The following is a 16,737-nucleotide window of genomic DNA, read 5'->3' on the forward strand; positions in this document are numbered from 1 at the left end:
GGTCTGGGTTAGGTCTGGGATTTGCGCGCATCTGGCTTATACTTTCGCCTTTTTCGCAAACTTGTTGGCCAGATCCTGGGTATTTTCCGTGTTTCAATCACGTAGTAATGTGGTAACACACTGAAGCAGTCAATTAAACCTGGTGACGATCAATATTTCAGAGGATAACACCGGTTAGGTCTGGGTTAGGTCTGGGTTATGCCCGCTTCTGGCTCATGATTTTGCCTTCTCCGCATACTTGTTGGCCAGATCTTGGGTTTTTTTCGTGTTTGAATCACGTAGTAATGTGGTAACACACTGAAGCAGTCAATTAAACCTGGTTTCGATCAATATTTTAGAGGATAACACCGGTTAGGTCTGGGTTAGGTCTGGGTTATGCCCGCATCCGGCTCATGATTTTGCCTTCATCGCATACTTGTTGGCCAGATCCTGGGTTTTTTCCGTGTTTGAATCACGTAGTAATGTGGTAACACAATCAAGCAGTCAATTAAACCTGGTTTCGATCAATATTTCAGAGGATAACACCGGTTAGGTCTGGGTTAGGTCTGGGAAATGCGCGCATCTGGCTTATTCTTTCGCCTTCTTCGCATACTTGTTGGCCAGATCCTGGGTTTTTTTCGTGTTTGAATCACGTAGGAATGTGGTAACACACTGAAGCAGTCAATTAAACCTGGTTTCGATCAATATTTTAGAGGATAACACCGGTTAGGTCGGGGTTAGGTCCGGGATATGCCCGCATCTGGCTCATGATTTTGCCTTCTTCGCTTACTTGTTGGCCAGATCCTGGGTTTTTTTCGTGTTTGAATCACGTAGTAAAGTGGTAACACACTGAGGCTGTCAATTAAACCTGGTTTCGATCAATATTTTAGAGGATAACACCGGTTAGGTCTGGGTTAGGTCTGGGTTATGCCCGCATCTGGCTCATGATTTTGCCTTCTTCGCATACTTGTTGGCCAGATCCTGGGTTTTTTCCGTGTTTGAATCACGTAGTAATGTGGTAACACACTGAAGCAGTCAATTAAACCTGGTTTCGATCAATATTTCAGAGGATAACACCGGTTAGGTCTGGGTTAGGTCTGGGAAATGCGCGCATCTGGCTTATACTTTCGCCTTCATCGCATACTTGTTGGCCAGATCCTGGGTTTTTTCCGTGTTTGAATCACGTAGTAATGTGGTAACACACTGAAGCAGTCTATTAAACGTTGTTTCGATCAATATTTCAGAGGATAACACCGGTTAGGTCTGGGTTAGGTCTGGGAAATGCGCGCATCAGGCTTATTCTTTCGCCTTCCTCGCATACTTGTTGGCCAGATCCGGGGTTTTTTTCGCGTTTGAATCACGTAGGAATGTGGTAACACACTGAAGCAGTCAATTAAAGCTGGTTTCGATCAATATTTTAGAGGATAACACCGGTTAGGTCTGGGTTAGGTCTGGGTCATGCCCGCTTCTGGCTCATGATTTTGCCTTCTCCGCATACTTGTTGGCCAGATCTTGGGTTTTTTTCGTGTTTGAATCACGTAGGAATGTGGTAACACACTGAAGCTGTCAATTAAACCTGGTTTCGATCAATATTTTAGAGGATAACACCGGTTAGGTCTGGGTTAGGTCTGGGTCATGCCCGCTTCTGGCTCATGATTTTGCCTTCTCCGCATACTTGTTGGCCAGATCTTGGGTTTTTTTCGTGTTTGAATCACGTAGGAATGTGGTAACACACTGAAGCAGTCAATCAAACCTGGTTTCGATCAATATTTTAGAGGATAACACCGGTTAGGTCTGGGTTAGGTCCGGGATATGCCCACATCTGGCTCGTGATTTTGCCTTCTTCACATACTTGTTGGCCAGATCCTGGGTTTTTTTCGTGTTTGAATCACGTAGGAATGTGGTAACACACTGAAGCAGTCAATTAAACCTGGTTTCGATCAATATTTTAGAGGATAACACCGGTTAGGTCTGGGTTAGGTCTGGGATATGCGCGCATCTGGCTTATGCTTTCGCCATTTTCGCAAACTTGATGGCCAGATCCTGGGTTTTTTCCGTGTTTGAATCACGTAGTAATGTTGTACCACACTGAGGCAGTCAATTAATCCTGGATTCGGACAGTATTTTAGAGGATAACACCGGTTAGGTCTGGGTTAGGTCTGGGTTATGCCCGCATCTGGCTCATGATTTTGCCTTCTTCGCATACTTGTTGGCCAGATCCTGGGTTTTTTCCGTGTTTGAATCACGTAGTAATGTGGTAACACACTGAAGCAGTCAATTAAACCTGGTTTCGATCAATATTTCAGAGGATAACACCGGTTAGGTCTGGGTTAGGTCTGGGAAATGCGCGCATCTGGCTTATACTTTCGCCTTCATCGCATACTTGTTGGCCAGATCCTGGGTTTTTTCCGTGTTTGAATCACGTAGTAATGTGGTAACACACTGAAGCAGTCAATTAAACCTGGTTTCGATCAATATTTCAGAGGATAACACCGGTTAGGTCTGGGTTAGGTCTGGGTTATGCCCGCATCTGGCTCATGATTTAGCCTTCTTCGCATACTTGTTGGCCAGTTCCTGGGTATTTTCCGTGTTTGAATCACGTAGTAATGTGGTAACACACTGAAGCAGTCAATTAAACCAGGTATCGATCAATATTTCAGAGGATAACACTGGTTAGGTCTGGGTTAGGTCTGGGAAATGCGCGCATCTGGCTTATACTTTCGCCTTCTTCACATACTTGTTGGCCAGATCCTGGGTTTTTTTCGTGTTTGAATCACGTAGGAATGTGGTAACACACTGAAGCAGTCAATCAAACCTGGTTTCGATCAATATTTTAGAGGATAACACCGGTTAGGTCTGGGTTACGTCCGGGATATGCCCACATCTGGCTCATGATTTTGCCTTCTTCACATACTTGTTGGCCAGATCCTGGGTTTTTTTCGTGTTTGAATCACGTAGGAATGTGGTAACACACTGAAGCAGTCAATTAAACCTGGTTTCGATCAATATTTTAGAGGATAACACCGGTTAGGTCTGGGTTAGGTCTGGGATATGCGCGCATCTGGCTTATGCTTTCGCCTTTTTCGCAAACTTGTTGACCAGATCCTGGGTTTTTTCCGTGTTTGAATCACGTAGTAATGTTGTACCACACTGAGGCAGTCAATTAAACCTGGTTTCGATCAATATTTTAGAGGATAACACCGGTTAGGTCTGGGTTAGGTCTGGGTTATGCCCGCATCCGGCTCATGATTTTGCCTTCATCGCATACTTGTTGGCCAGATCCTGGGTTTTTTCCGTGTTTGAATCACGTAGTAATGTGGTAACACACTGAAGCAGTCAATTAAACCTGGTTTCGATCAATATTTCAGAGGATAACACCGGTTAGGTCTGGGTTAGGTCTGGGAAATGCGCGCATCTGGCTTATTCTTTCGCCTTCTTCGCATACTTGTTGGCCAGATCCTGGGTTTTTTTCGTGTTTGAATCACGTAGGAATGTGGTAACACACTGAAGCAGTCAATTAAACCTGGTTTCGATCAATATTTTAGAGGATAACACCGGTTAAGTCGGGGTTAGGTCCGGGATATGCCCGCATCTGGCTCATGATTTTGCCTTCTTCGCATACTTGTTGGCCAGATCCTGGGTTTTTTTCGTGTTTGAATAACGTAGTAATGTGGTAACACACTGAGGCTGTCAATTAAACCTGGTTTCGATCAATATTTTAGAGGATAACACCGGTTAGGTCTGGGTTAGGTCTGGGTTATGCCCGCATCTGGCTCATGATTTTGCCTTCATCGCATACTTGTTGGCCAGATCCAGGGTTTTTTCCGTGTTTGAATCACGTAGTAGGTGGTAACACACTGAAGCAGTCAATTAAACCTGGTTTCGATCAATATTTCAGAGGATAACACCGGTTAGGTCTGGGTTAGGTCTGGGAAATGCGCGCATCTGGCTTATACTTTCGCCTTCTTCACATACTTGTTGGCCAGATCCTGGGTTTTTTTCGTGTTTGAATCACGTAGGAATGTGGTAACACACTGAAGCAGTCAATTAAACCTGGTTTCGATCAATATTTTAGAGGATAACACCGGTTAGGTCTGGGTTAGGTCCGGGATATGCCCGCATCTGGCTCATGATTTTGCCTTCTTCGCATACTTGTTGGCCAGATCCTGGGTTTTTTTCGTGTTTGATCACGTAGTAATGTGGTAACACACTGAAGCAGTCAATAAAACCTGGTTTCGATCAATATTTTAGAGGATAACACCGGTTAGGTCTGGGTTAGGTCTGGGAAATGCGCGCATCTGGCTTATTCTTTCGCCTTCTTCGCATACTTGTTGGCCAGATCCTGGGTTTTTTTCGTGTTTGAATCACGTAGGAATGTGGTAACACACTGAAACAGTCAATTAAACCTGGTTTCGATCAATATTTTAGAGGATAACACCGGTTAGGTCGGGGTTAGGTCCGGGATATGCCCACATCTGGCTCGTGATTTTGCCTTCTTCACATACTTGTTGGCCAGATCCTGGGTTTTTTTCGTGTTTGAATCACGTAGGAATGTGGTAACACCCTGAAGCAGTCAATTAAACCTGGTTTCGATCAATATTTTAGAGGATAACACCGGTTAGGCCTGGGTTAGGTCTGGGATATGCGCGCATCTGGCTTATGCTTTCGCCATTTTCGCAAACTTGATGGCCAGATCCTGGGTTTTTTCCGTGTTTGAATCACGTAGTAATGTTGTACCACACTGAGGCAGTCAATTAATCCTGGATTCGGACAGTATTTTAGAGGATAACACCGGTTAGGTCGGGGTTAGGTCCGGGATATGCCCGCATCTGGCTCATGATTTTGCCTTCTTCGCTTACTTGTTGGCCAGATCCTGGGTTTTTTTCGTGTTTGAATCACGTAGTAAAGTGGTAACACACTGAGGCTGTCAATTAAACCTGGTTTCGATCAATATTTTAGAGGATAACACCGGTTAGGTCTGGGTTAGGTCTGGGTTATGCCCGCATCTGGCTCATGATTTTGCCTTCTTCGCATACTTGTTGGCCAGATCCTGGGTTTTTTCCGTGTTTGAATCACGTAGTAATGTGGTAACACACTGAAGCAGTCAATTAAACCTGGTTTCGATCAATATTTCAGAGGATAACACCGGTTAGGTCTGGGTTAGGTCTGGGAAATGCGCGCATCAGGCTTATTCTTTCGCCTTCCTCGCATACTTGTTGGCCAGATCCTGGGTTTTTTTCGCGGATGAATCACGTAGGAATGTGGTAACACACTGAAGCAGTCAATTAAAGCTGGTTTCGATCAATATTTTAGAGGATAACACCGGTTAGGTCTGGGTTAGGTCTGGGTCATGCCCGCTTCTGGCTCATGATTTTGCCTTCTCCGCATACTTGTTGGCCAGATCTTGGGTTTTTTTCGAGTTTGAATCACGTAGTAATGTGGTAACACACTGAAGCAGTCAATTAAACCTGGTTTCGATCAATATTTTAGAGGATAACACCGGTTAGGTCTGGGTTAGGTCTGGGTTATGCCCGCATCCGACACATGATTTTGCCTTCATCGCATACTTGTTGGCCAGATCCTGGGTTTTTTCCGTGTTTGAATCACGTAGTAATGTGGTAACACACTGAAGCAGTCAATTAAACCTGGTTTCGATCAATATTTCAGAGGATAACACCGGTTAGGTCTGGGTTAGGTCTGGGAAATGCGCGCATCTGGCTTATTCTTTCGCCTTCTTCGCATACTTGTTGACCAGATCCTGGGTTTTTTTCGTGTTTGAATCACGTAGGAATGTGGTAACACACTGAAGCAGTCAATTAAAGCTGGTTTCGATCAATATTTTAGAGGATAACACCGGTTAGGTCTGGGTTAGGTCTGGGTCATGCCCGCTTCTGGCTCATGATTTTGCCTTCTCCGCATACTTGTTGGCCAGATCTTGGGTTTTTTTCGTGTTTGAATCACGTAGGAATGTGGTAACACACTGAAGCTGTCAATTAAACCTGGTTTCGATCAATATTTTAGAGGATAACACCGGTTAGGTCTGGGTTAGGTCTGGGTCATGCCCGCTTCTGGCTCATGATTTTGCCTTCTCCGCATACTTGTTGGCCAGATCTTGGGTTTTTTTCGTGTTTGAATCACGTAGGAATGTGGTAACACACTGAAGCAGTCAATCAAACCTGGTTTCGATCAATATTTTAGAGGATAACACCGGTTAGGTCTGGGTTAGGTCCGGGATATGCCCACATCTGGCTCGTGATTTTGCCTTCTTCACATACTTGTTGGCCAGATCCTGGGTTTTTTTCGTGTTTGAATCACGTAGGAATGTGGTAACACACTGAAGCAGTCAATTAAACCTGGTTTCGATCAATATTTTAGAGGATAACACCGGTTAGGTCTGGGTTAGGTCTGGGATATGCGCGCATCTGGCTTATGCTTTCGCCATTTTCGCAAACTTGATGGCCAGATCCTGGGTTTTTTCCGTGTTTGAATCACGTAGTAATGTTGTACCACACTGAGGCAGTCAATTAATCCTGGATTCGGACAGTATTTTAGAGGATAACACCGGTTAGGTCTGGGTTAGGTCTGGGTTATGCCCGCATCTGGCTCATGATTTTGCCTTCTTCGCATACTTGTTGGCCAGATCCTGGGTTTTTTCCGTGTTTGAATCACGTAGTAATGTGGTAACACACTGAAGCAGTCAATTAAACCTGGTTTCGATCAATATTTCAGAGGATAACACCGGTTAGGTCTGGGTTAGGTCTGGGAAATGCGCGCATCTGGCTTATACTTTCGCCTTCATCGCATACTTGTTGGCCAGATCCTGGGTTTTTTCCGTGTTTGAATCACGTAGTAATGTGGTAACACACTGAAGCAGTCAATTAAACCTGGTTTCGATCAATATTTCAGAGGATAACACCGGTTAGGTCTGGGTTAGGTCTGGGTTATGCCCGCATCTGGCTCATGATTTAGCCTTCTTCGCATACTTGTTGGCCAGTTCCTGGGTATTTTCCGTGTTTGAATCACGTAGTAATGTGGTAACACACTGAAGCAGTCAATTAAACCAGGTATCGATCAATATTTCAGAGGATAACACTGGTTAGGTCTGGGTTAGGTCTGGGAAATGCGCGCATCTGGCTTATACTTTCGCCTTCTTCACATACTTGTTGGCCAGATCCTGGGTTTTTTTCGTGTTTGAATCACGTAGGAATGTGGTAACACACTGAAGCAGTCAATCAAACCTGGTTTCGATCAATATTTTAGAGGATAACACCGGTTAGGTCTGGGTTACGTCCGGGATATGCCCACATCTGGCTCATGATTTTGCCTTCTTCACATACTTGTTGGCCAGATCCTGGGTTTTTTTCGTGTTTGAATCACGTAGGAATGTGGTAACACACTGAAGCAGTCAATTAAACCTGGTTTCGATCAATATTTTAGAGGATAACACCGGTTAGGTCTGGGTTAGGTCTGGGATATGCGCGCATCTGGCTTATGCTTTCGCCTTTTTCGCAAACTTGTTGACCAGATCCTGGGTTTTTTCCGTGTTTGAATCACGTAGTAATGTTGTACCACACTGAGGCAGTCAATTAAACCTGGTTTCGATCAATATTTTAGAGGATAACACCGGTTAGGTCTGGGTTAGGTCTGGGTTATGCCCGCATCCGGCTCATGATTTTGCCTTCATCGCATACTTGTTGGCCAGATCCTGGGTTTTTTCCGTGTTTGAATCACGTAGTAATGTGGTAACACACTGAAGCAGTCAATTAAACCTGGTTTCGATCAATATTTCAGAGGATAACACCGGTTAGGTCTGGGTTAGGTCTGGGAAATGCGCGCATCTGGCTTATTCTTTCGCCTTCTTCGCATACTTGTTGGCCAGATCCTGGGTTTTTTTCGTGTTTGAATCACGTAGGAATGTGGTAACACACTGAAGCAGTCAATTAAACCTGGTTTCGATCAATATTTTAGAGGATAACACCGGTTAAGTCGGGGTTAGGTCCGGGATATGCCCGCATCTGGCTCATGATTTTGCCTTCTTCGCATACTTGTTGGCCAGATCCTGGGTTTTTTTCGTGTTTGAATAACGTAGTAATGTGGTAACACACTGAGGCTGTCAATTAAACCTGGTTTCGATCAATATTTTAGAGGATAACACCGGTTAGGTCTGGGTTAGGTCTGGGTTATGCCCGCATCTGGCTCATGATTTTGCCTTCATCGCATACTTGTTGGCCAGATCCAGGGTTTTTTCCGTGTTTGAATCACGTAGTAGGTGGTAACACACTGAAGCAGTCAATTAAACCTGGTTTCGATCAATATTTCAGAGGATAACACCGGTTAGGTCTGGGTTAGGTCTGGGAAATGCGCGCATCTGGCTTATACTTTCGCCTTCTTCACATACTTGTTGGCCAGATCCTGGGTTTTTTTCGTGTTTGAATCACGTAGGAATGTGGTAACACACTGAAGCAGTCAATTAAACCTGGTTTCGATCAATATTTTAGAGGATAACACCGGTTAGGTCTGGGTTAGGTCCGGGATATGCCCGCATCTGGCTCATGATTTTGCCTTCTTCGCATACTTGTTGGCCAGATCCTGGGTTTTTTTCGTGTTTGATCACGTAGTAATGTGGTAACACACTGAAGCAGTCAATAAAACCTGGTTTCGATCAATATTTTAGAGGATAACACCGGTTAGGTCTGGGTTAGGTCTGGGAAATGCGCGCATCTGGCTTATTCTTTCGCCTTCTTCGCATACTAGTTGGCCAGATCCTGGGTTTTTTTCGTGTTTGAATCACGTAGGAATGTGGTAACACACTGAAACAGTCAATTAAACCTGGTTTCGATCAATATTTTAGAGGATAACACCGGTTAGGTCGGGGTTAGGTCCGGGATATGCCCACATCTGGCTCGTGATTTTGCCTTCTTCACATACTTGTTGGCCAGATCCTGGGTTTTTTTCGTGTTTGAATCACGTAGGAATGTGGTAACACCCTGAAGCAGTCAATTAAACCTGGTTTCGATCAATATTTTAGAGGATAACACCGGTTAGGCCTGGGTTAGGTCTGGGATATGCGCGCATCTGGCTTATGCTTTCGCCATTTTCGCAAACTTGATGGCCAGATCCTGGGTTTTTTCCGTGTTTGAATCACGTAGTAATGTTGTACCACACTGAGGCAGTCAATTAATCCTGGATTCGGACAGTATTTTAGAGGATAACACCGGTTAGGTCGGGGTTAGGTCCGGGATATGCCCGCATCTGGCTCATGATTTTGCCTTCTTCGCTTACTTGTTGGCCAGATCCTGGGTTTTTTTCGTGTTTGAATCACGTAGTAAAGTGGTAACACACTGAGGCTGTCAATTAAACCTGGTTTCGATCAATATTTTAGAGGATAACACCGGTTAGGTCTGGGTTAGGTCTGGGTTATGCCCGCATCTGGCTCATGATTTTGCCTTCTTCGCATACTTGTTGGCCAGATCCTGGGTTTTTTCCGTGTTTGAATCACGTAGTAATGTGGTAACACACTGAAGCAGTCAATTAAACCTGGTTTCGATCAATATTTCAGAGGATAACACCGGTTAGGTCTGGGTTAGGTCTGGGAAATGCGCGCATCAGGCTTATTCTTTCGCCTTCCTCGCATACTTGTTGGCCAGATCCTGGGTTTTTTTCGCGGATGAATCACGTAGGAATGTGGTAACACACTGAAGCAGTCAATTAAAGCTGGTTTCGATCAATATTTTAGAGGATAACACCGGTTAGGTCTGGGTTAGGTCTGGGTCATGCCCGCTTCTGGCTCATGATTTTGCCTTCTCCGCATACTTGTTGGCCAGATCTTGGGTTTTTTTCGAGTTTGAATCACGTAGTAATGTGGTAACACACTGAAGCAGTCAATTAAACCTGGTTTCGATCAATATTTTAGAGGATAACACCGGTTAGGTCTGGGTTAGGTCTGGGTTATGCCCGCATCCGACACATGATTTTGCCTTCATCGCATACTTGTTGGCCAGATCCTGGGTTTTTTCCGTGTTTGAATCACGTAGTAATGTGGTAACACACTGAAGCAGTCAATTAAACCTGGTTTCGATCAATATTTCAGAGGATAACACCGGTTAGGTCTGGGTTATGTCTGGGAAATGCGCGCATCTGGCTTATTCTTTCGCCTTCTTCGCATACTTGTTGACCAGATCCTGGGTTTTTTTCGTGTTTGAATCACGTAGGAATGTGGTAACACACTGAAGCAGTCAATTAAAGCTGGTTTCGATCAATATTTTAGAGGATAACACCGGTTAGGTCTGGGTTAGGTCTGGGTTATGCCCGCATCTGGCTCATGATTTTGCCTTCTTCGCATACTTGTTGGCCAGATCCTGGGTTTTTTTCGTGTTTGATCACGTAGTAATGTGGTAACACACTGAAGCAGTCAATAAAACCTGGTTTCGATCAATATTTTAGAGGATAACACCGGTTAGGTCTGGGTTAGGTCTGGGATTTGCGCGCATCTGGCTTATACTTTCGCCTTTTTCGCAAACTTGTTGGCCAGATCCTGGGTATTTCCCGTGTTTCAATCACGTAGTAATGTGGTAACACACTGAAGCAGTCAATTAAACCTGGTTTCGATCAATATTTCAGAGGATAACACCGGTTAGGTCTGGGTTAGGTCTGGGTTATGCCCGCTTCTGGCTCATGATTTTGCCTTCTCCGCATGCTTGTTGGCCAGATCTTGGGTTTTTTCGTGTTTGAATCACGTAGTAATGTGGTAACACACCGAAGCAGTCAATTAAACCTGGTTTCGATCAATATTTTCGAGGATAACACCGGTTAGGTCTGGGTTAGGTCTAGGTTATGCCCGCATCCGGCTCATGATTTTGCCTTCATCGCATACTTGTTGGCCAGATCCTGGGTTTTTTCCGTGTTTGAATCACGTAGTGATGTGGTAACACACTGAAGCAGTCAATTAAACCTGGTTTCGATCAATATTTCAGAGGATAACACCGGTTAGGTCTGGGTTAGGTCTGGGAAATGCGCGCATCTGGCTTATTCTTTCGCCTTCTTCGCACACTTGTTGGCCAGATCCTGGGTTTTTTTCGTGTTTGAATCACGTAGGAATGTGGTAACACACTGAAGCAGTCAATTAAACCTGGTTTCGATCAATATTTTAGAGGATAACACCGGTTAGGTCGGGGTTAGGTCCGGGATATGCACGCATCTGGCTCATGATTTTGCCTTCTTCGCATACTTGTTGGCCAGATCCTGGGTTTTTTTCGTGTTTGAATCACGTAGTAATGTGGTAACGCACTGAGGCTGTCAATTAAACCTGGTTTCGATCAATATTTTAGAGGATAACACCGGTTAGGTCTGGGTTAGGTCTGGGTTATGCCCGCATCTGGCTCATGATTTTGCCTTCATCGCATACTTGTTGGCCAGATCCTGGGTTTTTTCCGTGTTTGAATCACGTAGTAATGTGGTAACACACTGAAGCAGTCAATTAAACCTGGTTTCGATCAATATTTTAGAGGATAACACCGGTTAGGTCTGGGTTAGGTCTGGGTTATGCCCGCATCCGGCTCATGATTTTGCCTTCATCGCATACTTGGTGGCCAGATCCTGGGTTTTTTCCGTGTTTGAATCACGTAGTAATGTGGTAACACACTGAAGCAGTCAATTAAACCTGGTTTCGATCAATATTTCAGAGGATAACACCGGTTAGGTCTGGGTTAGGTCTGGGAAATGCGCGCATCTGGCTTATTCTTTCGCCTTCTTCGCATACTTGTTGGCCAGATCCTGGGTTTTTTTCGTGTTTGAATCACGTAGGAATGTGGTAACACACTGAAGCAGTCAATTAAACCTGGTTTCGATCAATATTTTAGAGGATAACACCGGTTAGGTCGGGGTTAGGTCCGGGATATGCCCGCATCTGGCTCATGATTTTGCCTTCTTCGCATACTTGTTGGCCAGATCCTGGGTTTTTTTCGTGTTTGAATCACGTAGTAATGTGGTAACACACTGAAGCAGTCAATTAAACCTGGTTTCGATCAATATTTCAGAGGATAACACCGGTTAGGTCTGGGTTAGGTCTGGGTTATGCCCGCTTCTGGCTCATGATTTTGCCTTCTCCGCATACTTGTTGGCCAGATCTTGGGTTTTTTTCGTGTTTGAATCACGTAGTAATGTGGTAACACACTGAAGCAGTCAATTAAACCTGGTTTCGATCAATATTTTGGAGGATAACACCGGTTAGGTCTGGGTTAGGTCTGGGTTATGCCCGCATCCGGCTCATGATTTTGCCTTCATCGCATACTTGTTGGCCAGATCCTGGGTTTTTTCCGTGTTTGAATCACGTAGTAATGTGGTAACACACTGAGGCTGTCAATTAAACCTGGTTTCGATCAATATTTTAGAGGATAACACCGGTTAGGTCTGGGTTAGGTCTGGGTTATGCCCGCATCTGGCTCATGATTTTGCCTTCATCGCATACTTGTTGGCCAGATCCTGGGTTTTTTCCGTGTTTGAATCACGTAGTAATGTGGTAACACACTGAAGCAGTCAATTAAACCTGGTTTCGATCAATATTTCAGAGGATAACACCGGTTAGGTCTGGGTTAGGTCTGGGAAATGCGCGCATCTGGCCTATTCTTTCGCCTTCTTCGCATACTTGTTGGCCAGATCCTGGGTTTTTTTCGTGTTTGATCACGTAGTAATGTGGTAACACACTGAAGCAGTCAATAAAACCTGGTTTCGATCAATATTTTAGAGGATAACACCGGTTAGGTCTGGGTTAGGTCTGGGATTTGCGCGCATCTGGCTTATACTTGCGCCTTTTTCGCAAACTTGTTGGCCAGATCCTGGGTATTTTCCGTGTTTCAATCACGTAGTAATGTGGTAACACACTGAAGCAGTCAATTAAACCTGGTTTCGACCAATATTTCAGAGGATAACACCCGTTAGGTCTGGGTTAGGTCTGGGTTATGCCCGCTTCTGGCTCATGATTTTGCCTTCTCCGCATACTTGTTGGCCAGATCTTGGGTTTTTTTCGTGTTTGAATCACGTAGTAATGTGGTAACACACTGAAGCAGTCAATTAAACCTGGTTTCGATCAATATTTTAGAGGATAACACCGGCTAGGTCTGGGTTAGGTCTGGGTTATGCCCGCATCCGGCTCATGATTTTGCCTTCATCGCATACTTGTTGGCCAGATCCTGGGTTTTTTCCGTGTTTGAATCACGTAGTAATGTGGTAACACACTGAAGCAGTCAATTAAACCTGGTTTCGATCAATATTTCAGAGGATAACACCGGTTAGGTCTGGGTTAGGTCTGGGAAATGCGCGCATCTGGCTTATTCTTTCGCCTTCTTCGCATACTTGTTGGCCAGATCCTGGGTTTTTTTCGTGTTTGAATCACGTAGTAATGTGGTAACACACTGAAGCAGTCAATTAAACCTGGTTTCGATCAATATTTTAGAGGATAACACCGGCTTGGTCTGTATTAGGTCTGGGTTATGCCCGCATCCGGCTCATGATTTTGCCTTCATCGCATACTTGTTGGCCAGATCCTGGGTTTTTTCCGTGTTTGAATCACGTAGTAATGTGGTAACACACTGAAGCAGTCAATTAAACCTGGTTTCGATCAATATTTCAGAGGATAACTCCGGTTAGGTCTGGGTTAGGTCTGGAAATACGCGCATCTGGCTTATTCTTTCGCCTTCTTCGCATACTTGTTGGCCAGATCCTGGGTTTTTTTCGTGTTTGAATCACGTAGGAATGTGGTAACACACTGAAGCAGTCAATTAAACCTGGTTTCGATCAATATTTTAGAGGATAACACCGGTTAGGTCGGGGTTAGGTCCGGGATATGCCCGCATCTGGCTCATGATTTTGCCTTCTTCGCATACTTGTTGGCCAGATCCTGGGTTTTTTTCGTGTTTGAATCACGTTGTAATGTGGTAACACACTGAGGCTGTCAATTAAACCTGGTTTCGATCAATATTTTAGAGGATAACACCGGTTAGGTCTGGGTTAGGTCTGGGTTATGCCCGCATCTGGCTCATGATTTTGCCTTCTTCGCATACTTGTTGGCCAGATCCAGGGTTTTTTTCGTGTTTGAATCACGTAGGAATGTGGTAACACACTGAAGCAGTCAATTAAACCTGGTTTCGATCAATATTTTAGAGGATAACACCGGTTAGGTCGGGGTTAGGTCCGGGATATGCCCGCATCTGGCTCATGATTTTGCCTTCTTCGCATACTTGTTGGCCAGATCCTGGGTTTTTTTCGTGTTTGAATCACGTAGTAATGTGGTAACACACTGAGGCTGTCAATTAAACCTGGTTTCGATCAATATTTTAGTGGATAACACCGGTTAGGTCTGGGTTAGGTCTGGGTTATGCCCGCATCTGGCTCATGATTTTGCCTTCTTCGCATACTTGTTGGCCAGATCCTGGGTTTTTTCCGTGTTTGAATCACGTAGTAATGTGGTAACACACTGAAGCAGTCAATTAAACCTGGTTTCGATCAATATTTCAGAGGATAACACCGGTTAGGTCTGGGTTAGGTCTGGGAAATGCGCGCATCTGGCTTATACTTTCGCCTTCATCGCATACTTGTTGGCCAGATCCTGGGTTTTTTCCGTGTTTGAATCACGTAGTAATGTGGTAACACACTGAAGCAGTCAATTAAACGTTGTTTCGATCAATATTTCAGAGGATAACACCGGTTAGGTCTGGGTTAGGTCTGGGAAATGCGCGCATCAGGCTTATTCTTTCGCCTTCCTCGCATACTTGTTGGCCAGATCCTGGGTTTTTTTCGCGTTTGAATCACGTAGGGATGTGGTAACACACTGAAGCAGTCAATTAAACCTGGTTTCGATCAATATTTTAGAGGATAACACCGGTTAGGTCTGGGTTAGGTCCGGGATATGCCCGCATCTGGCTCATGATTTTGCGTTCTTCGCATACTTGTTGGCCAGATCCTGGGTTTTTTTCGTGTTTGAATCACGTAGTAATGTGGTAACACACTGAAGCTGTCAATTAAACCTGGTTTCGATCAATATTTTAGAGGATAACACCGGTTAGGTCTGGGCTAGGTCTGGGTCATGCCCGCTTCTGGCTCATGATTTTGCCTTCTCCGCATACTTGTTGGCCAGATCTTGGGTTTTTTTCGTGTTTGAATCACGTAGTAATGTGGTAACACACTGAAGCAGTCAATTAAACCTGGTTTCGATCAATATTTTAGAGGATAACACCGGTTAGGTCTGGGTTAGGTCTGGGTTATGCCCGCATCCGGCTCATGATTTTGCCTTCATCGCATACTTGTTGGCCAGATCCTGGGTTTTTTCCGTGTTTGAATCACGTAGTAATGTGGTAACACACTGAAGCAGTCAATTAAACCTGGTTTCGATCAATATTTCAGAGGATAACACCGGTTAGGTCTGGGTTAGGTCTGGGAAATGCGCGCATCTGGCTTATTCTTTCGCCTTCTTCGCATACTTGTTGGCCAGATCCTGGGTTTTTTTCGTGTTTGAATCACGTAGGAATGTGGTAACACACTGAAGCAGTCAATTAAACCTGGTTTCGATCAATATTTTAAAGGATAACACCGGTTAGGTCGGGGTTAGGTCCGGGATATGCCTGCATCTGGCTCATGATTTTGCCTTCTTCGCATACTTGTTGGCCAGATCCTGGGTTTTTTTCGTGTTTGAATCACGTAGTAATGTGGTAACACACTGTGGCTGTCAATTAAACCTGGTTTCGATCAATATTTGAGAGGATAACACCGGTTAGGTCTGGGTTAGGTCTGGGTTATGCCCGCATCTGGCTCATGATTTTGCCTTCATCGCATACTTGTTGGCCAGATCCTGGGTTTTTTCCGTGTTTGAATCACGTAGTAGGTGGTAACACACTGAAGCAGTCAATTAAACCTGGTTTCGATCAATATTTCAGAGGATAACACCGGTTAGGTCTGGGTTAGGTCTGGGAAATGCGCGCATCTGGCTTATACTTTCGCCTTCTTCACATACTTGTTGGCCAGATCCTGGGTTTTTTTCGTGTTTGAATCACGTAGGAATGTGGTAACACACTGAAGCAGTCAATTAAACCTGGTTTCGATCAATATTTTAGAGGATAACACCGGTTAGGTCTGGGTAAGGTCCGGGATATGCCCGCATCTGGCTCATGATTTTGCCTTCTTCGCATACTTGTTGGCCAGATCCTGGGTTTTTTTTGTGTTTGATCACGTAGTAATGTGGTAACACACTGAAGCAGTCAATAAAACCTGGTTTCGATCAATATTTTAGAGGATAACACCGGTTAGGTCTGGGTTAGGTCTGGGATTTGCGCGAATCTGGCTTATACTTTCGCCTTTTTCGCAAACTTGTTGGCCAGATCCTGGGTATTTTCCGTGTTTCAATCACGTAGTAATGTGGTAACACACTGAAGCAGTCAATTAAACCTGGTTTCGATCAATATTTCAGAGGATAACACCGGTTAGGTCTGGGTTAGGTCTGGGTTATGCCCGCTTCTGGCTCATGATTTTGCCTTCTCCGCATACTTGTTGGCCAGATCTTGGGTTTTTTTCGTGTTTGAATCACGTAGTAATGTGGTAACACACTGAAGCAGTTAATTAAACCTGGTTTCGATCAATATTTTAGAGGATAACACCGGTTAGGTCTGGGTTAGGTCTGGGTTATGCCCGCATCCGGCTCATGATTTTGCCTTTATCGCATACTTGTTGGCCAGATCCTGGGTTTTTTCCGTGTTTGAATCACGTAGTAAT

Source organism: Colletes latitarsis, chromosome 3 (assembly GCF_051014445.1).
Source record: "Colletes latitarsis isolate SP2378_abdomen chromosome 3, iyColLati1, whole genome shotgun sequence".
Classification (NCBI taxonomy): domain Eukaryota; kingdom Metazoa; phylum Arthropoda; class Insecta; order Hymenoptera; family Colletidae; genus Colletes; species Colletes latitarsis.